The following is a 13,541-nucleotide window of genomic DNA, read 5'->3' on the forward strand; positions in this document are numbered from 1 at the left end:
CCAAAAGTTCTCAATTTTTCGTTAGAGACTACAAATTTTAAGGCATATTGTTAAAACTCAGATAAGTTACATACTTTTTTTTTACTTTATTTATTAAGGAAATATTTCAAATTCAACTTCTTTAGGAGATATTTCTTCAAGAGCACAACACAAATCATCAAATGTGAGACAACTCAGAATAAAATGAATTGTGGTGAATAGGCCTCTGCAATGGAAATGAAGTTTGATAGTTGGCTAACAGTTTCTCATGAGATCTATGAGTCATCCAAAGCTTTCAATTTGTTTCCATGGAAGGAAAACTGGTGTTAAAATAAAGATCATTACTCATTCACCCTCACTGAAAAAAAAGTTCTTGGATTCTGTTTCCCCTGGGATAGGAAATAGACTAATCAATGAATCAGAGATTCTTTTACTCCACAGTATGAAATTAGTGACATACCTTTTCCAAAAGACAATGCATTTGTTTTTCAAACATTTTACTAACAATATCATGACTTTTTTATTAATGGTAGGATTGAAACAGATTTCCTAAGTTATCTTGACACAGCTCATAAAGCAGTGAGAGGAAATGTTAGCTTTTTGTGTTCCTTATCTGCGGGAGTCTCTTATCTCAAATATTGTTATCTGAAGACAGAGAAGAGAAATTAACAGGCTGTTTATCTTGAGATGTGTGTTCAGTTCTCTTCAACTCATCCTAATTTTCAAATCAATAGACTAATTGCAACAGTGTTTGTTCTTGAGATAGATTTAAACATTTTGCATTGAAATCAACATGGATAAGAATTCAAAATTCACATTAAATTTAAACATATTACAACAGATTTTGTTGAATCTTGAGTTTAGGATGGGTATTCTTCAGCAAATTTCCCAAATTTACCCTGGGGAAAAGGTGCCAAGAAAGCACTTGAGCAGATACGTGCTACCTGGGGCTGTTCTGTCTACCTGTTTAAGTTTGAAGAAGGGCAAGTGGGCATTTTAATATGTTCTTTTAATATTGATTTGCCAATTTTTAAAAAAATATACAACCAAACTTTAATATGAGATATTTAAAAACCTAGTTAAGTAGTGAAAAAGGCACAAAATATACTTGATTATCAGTAAGTGATGTCTTGTTTCTCAGAAGACATCAAGGAAATACTGATTGTTAACCAGAACTATGTTATGGATTTTAGTGAATTTTTAACTATCATTTTATTATATAAATGAAACTATATTCATTTGTCAAATGGGACTAAGCAGTCGATATTTACATAATTTCTTGATTAAGTGCTCTTCTTCACAAAATAGATGTACTTGTCCATGTGCTTTGAAATGTAAAAAGAATTATGTGGTGAGAATATGAACTTGGGATTCAGGACTAGCTAGGTTTGAGTCCACGCCTGACACTTGGGAGATGTAGACCTTGTGCAAGTCCCTCATTCCACTGATCTTCAAAGTCTAAAGTTGGTAAAGTGGGAATAATATCTCCTTACAATATCTCATCATTGAAAACATGATCTAATCAGTGCAGTCAGCCTAGCACAGGGCCTGGCCCATAATAGAATTTCCATAAAAGTTAGCCTGATTTTTCTCATTTATGGATAATTTACTCTATGGGAGAAGAATGAATATACTTTCGTATTTCACACTGTTACCGAACACAAGTTCATGTGCCTGACACGGATTGGGGCCAAACAAACCAAAACATTGGAGTTGTAGCAGAGAAAGGTTTATTGCACGGCCATGACAAGAGATGGGTGGCTTGTGCCCCAAACCCCTGAATTCCCAAAGGGTTTCGGCAAAGCATTTTTAAAAGCAAGATGAGGGAGGGTCATGGTTGTTTGTTGCAAACTTCTTGATGCAAGTGTCCTTTGTTTTTGCATCTTTCCAGGTAGTTGAGGTCACAATGTTCCTGTAATCCTCCAACAGGACAAATGTTATTCTCTGTTCTGCAATGTTTTACCTCTATGTGAATGGAAAAGTGTTATATCCTTAAAGGTTAGAGCCTTGAGAATGGGTTATCCTGTATATTTCAGGCTATAGGCAACATTCTTAACTTGTAGCAAAAGCAATACAGTAATTCCCCTACATACAAACCTTCAAGTTACAAACTTTCAAAGATGGGAACATGCGTTTGCATGTCCAATCAAATAAGTTAGTTCATGTGTCTGGCATATATTGTCATGTGTGTGCATCCTCTACAAGTGGTTGTGCTTTTGTGTACTTTACTATATAGTACTGTATAAAGTACAGTAGTACACTATCTTTATTTCAAGCCCAGGAAGTCCAGAAGCAAGCATAAAAGCACCAGTGATGGAGCTGGTACTGCTAAGAAGTGCCAAGCGATAACGATGGAAACAAAAGTGAAAATAATTGAGAGAGTGGAGCCAGTTGAAAAGATGGTAGATGTCACTCATTCTTATAACATGAATTGTTCAACCATTGGCACGATTCTAATAAACAAGGACAAGATCATGGAACGTGTGAAGTGTGCTGTGCTGATGATGTCGACAATAGTATTGAGGAAGTGTGGAAAAGTGATAGAGGAGATGGAGAAACTTCTCAGTGTGTGGATGCAGGAGCAGCATCAGTGCCAAGTCCCGCTCAGCTTAATGCTGATTCAAGAGAAAGCTAAAAGCCTTTATGAAGACTTGAGGAAGAAACACAGTGAAGAATCAGAAGGTGCATTTTTAATGCCAGCTATGGCTGGTTCATCGGTTCAAGGCTAGAGCCAACCTTCACAAAGTAAAAGTAAGTGGAGAGGCAGTGAGTTCAGATATGTTAGCTGCCTGGGAATTTCATGAAGCACTTCGAGAAATTATTGATGAAAGTGCATATTTACCCAAGCAGGTTTTTAATGTGGATGAGGCAGAGCTGTACTGGAAGAAGATGCCAGACTGAAGTTATATCAGTAAGGAGGAAAAGTTGATGCCAGGCTATAAAGCAGCAAAGGATAGGCTAACTCTGTTGTTCGGTAGCAATGTTTCCAGTGATATGAAGCTGAAGCCTCTCTTAGTTTATCATTCAGAGAACCCAAGAACCCTTAAAAACATAGCCAAGTGCTCTCTTCCTGTTGAGTGGAAGAGTAACTGCAAAGCCTGGGTTACACAAGCCATTTTCCAGGACTAGTTTTTCCACCACTTTACCTCAGAGGTAGAGAAATATTGCTTGGACAAGGTCGTTCTATTCCACATTCTTTCGCTGCTCAACAATGCTCCAGGCCACCCCCCATTCATGGATGTCTTTCATCCCAGCGTCAAAGTAGTGCATCTGCCACCGAATACTACATTGCTTATCCAAACTATGGACCAGGGAGTTATAGCGACTTCCAAGAAAATTATTTACATCACACTTTTCATCAGGCATGAGTGACAAATCAGGAACAACCTTGTGACAATTTTGGAAGGACTATAGCATCTACAAGGCCATAAAGAACATTGACTTTGCTTGGCATGATGTTACGGCCATCACCAGGAATGGGGTTTAGAAGAAACTTTGCCCGCAGTTTGTTCACAATTTTCATGGATTTGAGAAGGTGGATGAAGAGTCCAAAGAGGTCTTCAGCAACTTAATTACCCTCAGAAAGAAGCTGGAGCTAGATCTGCAAGAGGATTTCATTGAACTCCTTGCTGTGTAACACGAGGAGCTTACTGATGAAGACCTGATGGAATTGGAGGCCCAGAGAAAAAATGAAGAGAGACAAGAGGAAGAAAAAGTAACTGAAGAATTGAAGAGATTCACACTGCAGGAAATGGCAAGGGAATTTTCTTTATTTGAGGAGGCACTGTTAGTTTTTGAGGCACAGGACCTGAACGTAGAACAGTACATGAAGGTTGCAGCAGCCGTTCAGAATGCAATCCAGTGCTACTGTGTCATCTATGATGAGAAAAAAAGGGCACTACCCCAACATCACTGGATCATTTTTTTTCAAGAATGTAGATAGAATTGTATCCAGCAAAGAACCAGAACCTGTGCCATCAACGTCAGGCGTGAGTGAAATTGCAGCTTGCCCTCCATCTCCTATTGCTGATGATCCTTCTGCTCTACAATCTCCCACCTCCTCTCTCTCCTCCAGTCAGTAACTCTTCTTGCTTGTTCACTCAATGCCAGCCCCTGTGTGCCAGGTGTTGTACTGGACTACTGTACTCTTCAAGGTACTGTACTATAAGATTAAAAATGTTTTCTTTATTTTTTGTGTTTGTTTTTTTATGTATTATTTGTGTGAAAAGTATTATAAACTTATTACAGTACAGTACTCTATAGTTGATTGTGTTAGTTGGGTACCTAGGCTAACCTTGTTGGACTTACAAACGAATTGAACTTAGGAACACACCCTCAGAATGGACCTCGTTCATATGTAGGGGACTTACTGTAGAATACAAAGGTTAAAGTAAAAGAAACAGATCCTGTATACAGTCAGATTTGTTCATGCCTATTACAATACCATTCATTGCTTGCTTTAATATGGTGGCCAACAGAAAATCTGGACCTATATTTCTTAAACTGGTCTAAGCAGCACAGTATCCCATGAACTGTTCCTGGGTTCTTTGAGGGGCTCCCTTGATCAGACAATTTCACGATGTGCTGAATATTATATATTTACCTGTTGGAGAACTCTATGCATATTAGTGTATTATAGGCTTTGAAATGTCCTGAAGTTAAAAAAAAAAAAAACAAACATAGAATTCTTCAACTTTATATGATTATGCATATTATTTTAGCAAAGTTTATTAAAATAGTACTGACAGTTCTTTCTCCCATCTTAGGGAAAAATATAAAGAGGTGTTCCATGTGAATTGAGTTTGGAGAGAACTTGCAGGTGGATGATCAAATCTGGCACATGAAGGGAATCATATTATGAGAGGAAATAAAGAGAAAATTGCAATGAGTCAACATGGAACTTTCAGCCAGGAAACAAATACTATGAATTTTTTATTATATTAGTTTTCTATATGTTGTATGACAAATTACCACAGACTTGGCAGCTTAAAGTTATACTCATTTATTATCTCACAGGTTCTATCAGTCAGGAGTGTGGGTAAATCCAGGCTTAGCTGTGTCCTCTGCTTGGAATATCACAAGGCTGTAACCAAGGCGTTGGCCACTTCTGGGTTCTGATCTGAAGCTTGACCAGGGAAGGGTCTGCTTCTTGGATCTCCAAAGGTACTGGCAGTGTCATAGGGATGAACAAATCTGACTTCATATTAGATCTGTTTCTCTTACATTAACTTTTGTATTTTATTGCTTTTGTTACAAGTTAAGAATGTATAACCAGAAATACACATGATAGCCCATTCTCAAGGCTCTGACATTTTAGGGTATAACACTTTTCCATTCATATAGAGACAAAGAGTTGCAGAACACAGAATAACTTTTGTCCTGTTGGAGGTTTACAGGAACATCATGAATTGACCTCTGTGGACAGATGCAAGAACAAAGGATTCTGACACCAAGAAGTTGGCGACAACTAACCACAGCCCCTCCTCTTTTAGTATAAAAGAAGCCTCAATTCTACCTCAGGTAAGATGGTTCTTTGGGACACTGGTCCACCATCTTCTTGGTCTGCTGGATTTCCAAATAAAGTCTCTATTCCTTGCCCCAACACCTCGTCTCTCGATTTAGAAGCAGTATGAGCTTGGACTCAGTAACAGCAGAATACATTTTCTTAGGACTGTAGGATTCAGTTCACCATGCTTCTTCAATGCCAACAGCTGAGAAAGATTCCAGCAAGAGAGATACTCTACTTTTATGTAATCATGAGTATATAATCGTGTACATACCATCATCTGTATTGCATTCCATTGGTTAAGAACAAGTCAGTGGTCCCACCTACACTCAAATCAGAGGTACCATACAAAATCACAAATACCAGGAAGTGAGGTTCACAGGGGGTCACCTTAAAGCCTGTATGCTATACTTACTAATTTGTATAAGATCCCGAGAAGGAAACTTCTATAATAAATATATTTTTATAAGAAATGCTTGGGGGTCTGGGCAAGACTCCGGAAGAGTAAGACGCGGAAATCACCTTCGTTCCCACAGATACATTAGAAATACATCTACACGTGGAACTGCTCCTACAGAACACCCACTGAACGCTGGCAGAAGACGTCAGACCTGCCAAAAAGCAAGACACTCCCCACGTATCTGGGTAGGGCAAAAGAAAAAAGAAAAAACGAGACAAAAGAATAGGGAAGGGACCTGCACCAGTGGGAGGGAGCAGTGAAGGAGGAAAGGTTTCCACACACTAGGAAGCCCCTTCGTGGGTGGAGACTGCGGGTGGCAGAGGGGGGAAGCTTCGGAGCCACGGAGGAGAGCGCAGCCACAGGGGTGCGGAGGGCAAAGCAGAAAGATTCCCACATAGAGGATCAGTGCCGACCAGAACTCACCAGCCCGAGAGGCTTGTCTGCTCACCCGCCGGGGCAAGCAGGGGCTGGGAGCTGAGGCTCGGGCTTCGGAGATCAGATTACAGAGAGAGGACTGGGGTTGGCTGCATGAACACAGGCTGAAGGGGTTAGTGCACCACAGCTAGCTGAGAGGGAGTCTGGGAAAAAGTCTGCAGCTGCCGAAGATGCAAGAGACTTTTTCTTGCCTCTTTGTTTCCTGGTGTGCGAGGAGAGGGGATTCAGGGCGCTGCCTAAACAAGCTCCAGAGACAGGCGCGAGCTGTGACTATCAGCGTGGACCCCAGAGGCAGGCATGAGACGCTAAGGCTGCTGCTGCTGCCACCAAGAAGTCTCTGTGCGAGCAGAGGTCACTATCCACACCACCTCTCCCGGGAGCCTGTGCAGCCCGCCACTGCCAGGCTCCCATGATCCAGGGACAACTTCCCCGGGAGAACGCACGGTGTGCCTCGGGCTGGTGCAACGTCGTGCCGGACTCTGCTGACGCAGGCTCGCCCCACATCCGTACCCCTCCCTCTCCCCAGCTTGAGTGAGCCAGAGCCCCCGAAGCAGCTGCTCCTTTAACCCCGTCCTGTGTGAGCGAAGAACAGACGCCCTCAGGCGACCTACACGCAGAGGCAGGTCCAAATCCAAAGCTGAACCCCGGGAGCTGTGCGAACAAAGAAGAGAAAGGGAAATATCTCCCAGCAGCCTCAGAAGCAGTGGATTAAAGCTCCACAAAAAACTTGATGTACCTGCATCTGTTGAATACCTGAATAGACAATGAATCTTCCCAAATTAAGGAGGTGGACTTTGGGAGCAGGATATATTAATTTTTCCCCTTTTCCTTTTTTTGTGAGTGTATATGTGTATGCTTCTCGGTGAGATTTTGTCTGTATAGCTTTGCTTTCACCATTTGTCCTAAGGTTCGGTCTGTCCATTTTTTTGTTTTGTTTTGTTTTGTTTCAATTAAAAAATATTTTATCTTAATAAATTTTTCCTTACTTTTTTCCTTCTTTTTTATTTTAAAAAATTTAAAAATTATTTTTTAAAATAATTTTTCCTTATTTTTTATTTAAAAAATGTTTTTTCTTAATAAATTTTTTTCTTAATAATTTTTTTTTATTTTTTATTATAAAAATTAATAAATTTATTTTAAAAATTTAAAAAACATTTTTTTCTTTATAATTTTTTATTATAATAGCTTTATTTTATTTTATTTTATCCTCTTTCTTTCTTTCTTTCTATATTTTCTCCCTTTTATTCTGAGCCGTGTGGATGAAAGGATCTTGGTGCTCCAGACACACATCAGGGCTGTGCCTCTGAGGTGGGAGAGCCAACTTCAGGACACTGGTCCACAAGAGACCTCCCAGCTCCACGTAATACCAAATGGTGAAAATCTCTCAGAGATCTCCATCTCAGCATCAAGACCCAGCTTCACTCAACGACCAGCAAGCTACAGTGCTGGACACCCTATGCCAAACAACTTGCAAGACAGGAACACAGCCCCATCCATTAGCACAGAGGCTGCCTAAAATCATAATAAGGTCACAGACACCCCACAACGCATCACCAGACATGGACATGCCCAAAAGAAAGACAAGATCCAGCATCATCTACCAGAACACAAGCACTAGTCCCATCCACCAGGAAGCCTACACAACCCACTGAACCAACCTTAGCCACTGGGGACAGATACCAAAAACAACAGGAACTACGAACCTGCAGCCTGTGAAAAAGAGACCCCAAACACAGTAAGATAAGCAAAATGAGAAGACAGAAAAATACACAGCAAATAAAGGAGCAGGGTCAAAACACACAAGACCTAACAAATGAAGAGGAAATAGGCAATCTACCTGAAAAAGAATTCAGAATAATGATAGTAAAGATGATCCAAAATCTTGGAAATACAATAGACAAAATGCAAGAAACATTTAACCAAGACGTAGAAAAACTAAAGAGGAACCAAGCAATGTTGAAAAACACAATAAATGAAATTAAAAATACTCTAGAAGGGATCAATAGCAGAATAACTGAGGCAGAAGAATGGGTAAGTGACCTGGAAGGTAAAATATTGGAAATAACTACTGCAGAGCAGAATAAAGAAAAAAGAATGAAAAGAACTGAGGACAGTCTCAGAGACCTCTGGGACAACATTAAATGTACCAACATTCGAATTATATGGGTCCCAGAAGAAGAAGAGAAAAAGAAAGGGACTGAGAAAATATTTGAAGAGATTATAGTTGAAAACTTCTCTAATATGGGAAAGGAAATAGTTAATCAAATCCTGGAAGCACAGAGAGTCCCATACAGGATAAATCCAAGGAGAAACACGCCAAGACACATATTCAAACTATCAAAAATTAAATATAAAGAAAACATATTAAAAGCAGCAAGGGAAAAACAACAAATAACACACAAGGGAATCCCCATAAGGTTAACAGCTGATCTTTCAGCAGAAACTCTGCAAGCCAGAGGGCGTGGCAGGATATACTTAGAGTTATGAAGGAGAAAAACCTACAACCAATATTACTCTACCCAGCAAGGATCTCATTCAGATTTGATGGAGAAATTAAAAGCTTTACAGACAAGCAAAACTGAGAGAGTTCAGCACCACCAAACCAGCTTTATGACAAATGCTAAAGGAACTCTCTAGGCAAGAAACACAAGAGAAGGAAAACACCTACAATAACAAACCCAAAACATTTAAGAAAATGGGAATAGGAACATACATATTGATAATTACCTTAAATGTAAATGGATTAATTGCTCCCACCATAAGACACAGACTGGCTGAATGGATACAAAAACAAGACCCGTATATATCTTGCCTACAAGAGACCCACTTCAAACCTAGGGACACATACAGACTGAAAGTGAGGGGATGGAAAAAGATATTCCATGCAAATGGAAATCAAAAGAAAGCTGGAGTAGCAATTCTCATATCAGACAAAATAGACTTTAAAATAAAGACTATTACAAGAGACAAAGAAGGACACTATATAATGATCAAGGGATCGATCCAGGAAGAAGGTATAATACTTGTAAATATTTATGCACCCAACATAGGAGCACCTCAATACATAAGGCAAATTCTAACAGTCATAAAAGGGGAAATCGACAGTAACACAATCATAGTGGGGGACTTTAACACCCCACGTTCACCAATGGACAGATCATCCAAAATGAAAATAAATAAGGAAACACAAGCTTTAAATGAGACATTAAACAAGATGGACTTAATTGATATTTATAGGACGTTCCACCCAAAAACAACAGAATACACATTTTTGTCAAGTGCTCATGGAACATTCTCCAGGATAGGTCATATCTTGGGTCACAAATAAAGCCTTGGTAAATTTAAGAAAACTGAAATCGTATCAAGTATCTTTTCCGACCACAACACTATGAGACTAGATATCAATTACAGGAAATGATCTGTAAAAATTACAAACACATCGAGGCTACACAATACACTACTTAATAACGAAATGATCACTGAAGAAATCAAAGGGGAAATCAAAAAATACCTAGAAACAAATGGCAATGGAGACACGATGACCCAAAACCTATGGGATGCAGCAAAAGCAGTCCTAAGAGGGAAGTTTATAGCAATACAAGCTTACATCAAGAAACAGGAAACATTTCGAATGAACAACCTAACCTTGCACCTAAAGCAACTAGAGAAAGAAGAACAAAAAAACCCAAAACTAGCAGAAGGAAAGAAATCATAAAGATCAGATCAGAAATAAATGAAAAAGAAATGAAGGAGACAAAAGCAAAGATCAATAAAACTAAAAGCTGGTTCTTTGAGAAGATAAACAAAATTGATACACCATTAGCCAGATTCATCAAGAGAAAAAGGGAGAAGACTCAAATCAATAGAATTAGAAATGAAAAAGGAGAAGTAACCACTGACACTGCAGAAATACAAACAATCATGAGGGATTACTACAAGCAACTCTATGCCAATAAAATGGACAACCTGAAGGAAAGGACAAATTCTTAGAAATGCACAACCTGCCGAGACTGAATCAGGAAGAAATAGAAAATATGAACAGACCAATCACAAGCAGTGAAATTGAAACTGCGATTAAAAATCTTCCAACAAACAGAAGCCCAGGACCAGATGGCTTCACAGGTGAATTCTATCAAACATTTAGAGAAGAGCTAACAGCTATCCTTCTCAAACTCTTCCAAAATATTGCAGAGGGAGGAACACTCCTCAATTTACAAGGCCACCAGCACCCTGACACCAAAACCAGACAAAGATGTCACAAAGAAAGAAAACTCCAGGCCAATATCATTGATGAACATAGATGCAAAAATCCTCAACAAAATACTCGCAAACAGAATCCAACAGCACATTAAAAGGATCATACACCATGATCAAGTGGGGTTTATTCCAGGAATGCAAGTATTCTTCAATATACGCAAATCAATCAACGTGATACATCATATTAACAAATTGAAGGAGAAAAACCATATGATCATCTCAATAGATGTAGAGAAAGCTTTCGACAAAATTCAACACCCATTTATGATGAAAGCCCTGCAGAAAGTAGGCATAGAGGGAACTTTCCTCAACATAATGAAGGGCATATATGACAAACCCACAGCCAACATTGTCCTCAATGGTGAAAAACTGAAACCATTTCCACTAAGATCAGGAACAAGACAAGGTTGCCCACTCTCACCACTATTATTCAACATAGTTTTGGAAGTATTAGCCACAACGATCAGAGAAGAAAAAGAAATGAAAGGAATCCAAATTGGAAAATAAGAAGTAAAGCTGTCACTGTTTGCAGATGACATGATACTATACATAGAGAATCCTAAAGATGCTACCAGAAAACTAGTAGAGCTAATCAATGAATTTGGTAAAGTAACAGGATACAAAATTAATGCACAGAAATCTCTTGCATTCCTATGCATTAATGATGAAAATTCTGAAACTGAAATTAAGAAAACACTCCCGTTTACCATTGCAACAAAAAGAATAAAATACCAAGGAAAAAACATAGCTGAGGAGATAAAAGACCTGTATGCAGAAAATTATAAGATACTGATGAAAGAAATTAAAGATGATACAAATAGATGGAGAGATATACCATGTTCCTGGATTGGAAGAATCAACATTGTGAAAATGACTCTACTACCCGAAGCAATCTACAGATTCAATGCAATCCCTATCAAACTACCACTGGCATTTTTCACAGAACTAGAACAAAAAATTTTGCAATTTGTATGGAAACACAAAAGACCCCGAATAGCCAAAGCAATCTTGAGAACGGAAAATGGAGCTGGAGGAATCCGGCTCCCTGACTTCAGATTACATTACAAAGTTACAGTAATCAAGACAGTTTGGTACTGGCACAAAAAGAGAAACATAGATTAATGGAACAGGATAGAAAGCCCAGAGATAAACCCACGCACATATGGTCACCTTGTCTTTGATAAAGGAGGCAAGCATATACAGTGGAGAAAAGACAGCCTCTTCAATAAGTGGTGCTGGGAAAACTGGACAGGTACATGTAAAAGTATGAAATTAGAACACTCCCTAACACCATGCACAAAATTAAACTCAAAATGGATTAAAGACCTAAATGTAAGGCCAGACACTATCAAACTCTTAGAGGAAAATATAGGCAGAACACTGTATGATATAAATCACAGCAAGATCCTTTTTGACCCAACTCCTAGAGAAATGGAAATAAAAACACAAATAAACAAATGGGACCTAAGGAAACTTAAAAGCTTTTGCACAGCAAAGGAAACCATAAACAAGACCAAAAGGCAGCCCTCAGAATGGGAGAAAATATTTGCAAATGAAGCAACTGGCAAAGGATTAATCTCCAAGATTTACAAGCAGCTCATGCAGCTCAATATCAAAAAAACAAACAACCCAATCCAAAAATGGGCAGAAGGCCTAAATAGACATTTCTCCAAAGAAGATATACAGATTGCCAACAGACATATGAAAGAACGCTCAACATCGTTAATCATTAGAGAAATGCAAATCAAAACTATAATGAGATATCATCTCACACTGGTCAGAATGGCCATCATCAAAAAATCTAGAAACAATAAATGCTGGAGAGGGTGTGGAGAAAAGGGAACCCTCCTGCACTTTTGGTGGGAATGTAAATTGATACAGCCACTATGGAGAACAGTATGGAGGTTCCCTAAAAAACTAAAAATAGAACTACCATACGACCCAGCAATCCCACTACTGGGCATATACCCTGAGAAAACCATAATTCAAAAAGAGTCATGTACCAAAATGTTCATAGCAGCTCTATTTACAATAGCCAGGATATGGAAGCAACCTAAGTGTCCATCATGGGATGAATGGATAAAGAAGATGTGGTACATATATACAGTGGAATATTACTCAGCCATAAAAAGAAACGAAATGGAGGTATTTGTAGTGAGGTGGATGGAGTTAGAGTCTGTCATACAGAGTGAAGGAAGTCAGAAAGAGAAAAACAAATACAGTATGCTAACACATATATATGGAATCTAAGGGAATAAAAAAAAAAAGTCATGAAGAACCTAGTGGCAAGACGGGAATAAAGACACAGACCTACTAGAGAATGGACTTGAGGATATGGGGAGGGGGAGGGGTATGATGTGACAGGGTGAGAGAGTGGCATGTACAAATATACACTATCAAATGTAAAATAGATAGCTAGTGAGAAGCAGCTGCATAGCACAGGGAGATCAGCTCGGTGCTTTGTGACCACCTTCAGGGGTGTGATAGGGAGGGTGGGAGGGAGGGAGATGCAAGAGGGAAGAGATATGGGAACATATGTATATGTATAACTGATTCACTTTGTTATAAAGCAGAAACTAACACACCTTTGTAAAGAAATTATACTCCAATAAAGATTTTTTTTAAATATATATTTTTGTTTAAAGATACATATTACTAAATGTACAAAAATAATAAAATACATTGAAACCTCAAAAGAAAAAAAAAAAAAAGAAATGCTTATATGTTCAATTTATTATACTGAAATCTACTAAGCTAGAATTTTCTTATTGTGCACTAGGGTTTATGCAATTCATTCACAAAGCATCTTATGAATAGAAAAGTTGATGGTGAGGTTATATTTTATCCTTATTTCAGGATGAAAAATAAATTTAGGTGCAGAAAATGCAAATGACTGGCACAAAA

This window comes from Balaenoptera ricei, chromosome 12, assembly GCF_028023285.1.
Source record: "Balaenoptera ricei isolate mBalRic1 chromosome 12, mBalRic1.hap2, whole genome shotgun sequence".
NCBI classification, from domain to species: domain Eukaryota; kingdom Metazoa; phylum Chordata; class Mammalia; order Artiodactyla; family Balaenopteridae; genus Balaenoptera; species Balaenoptera ricei.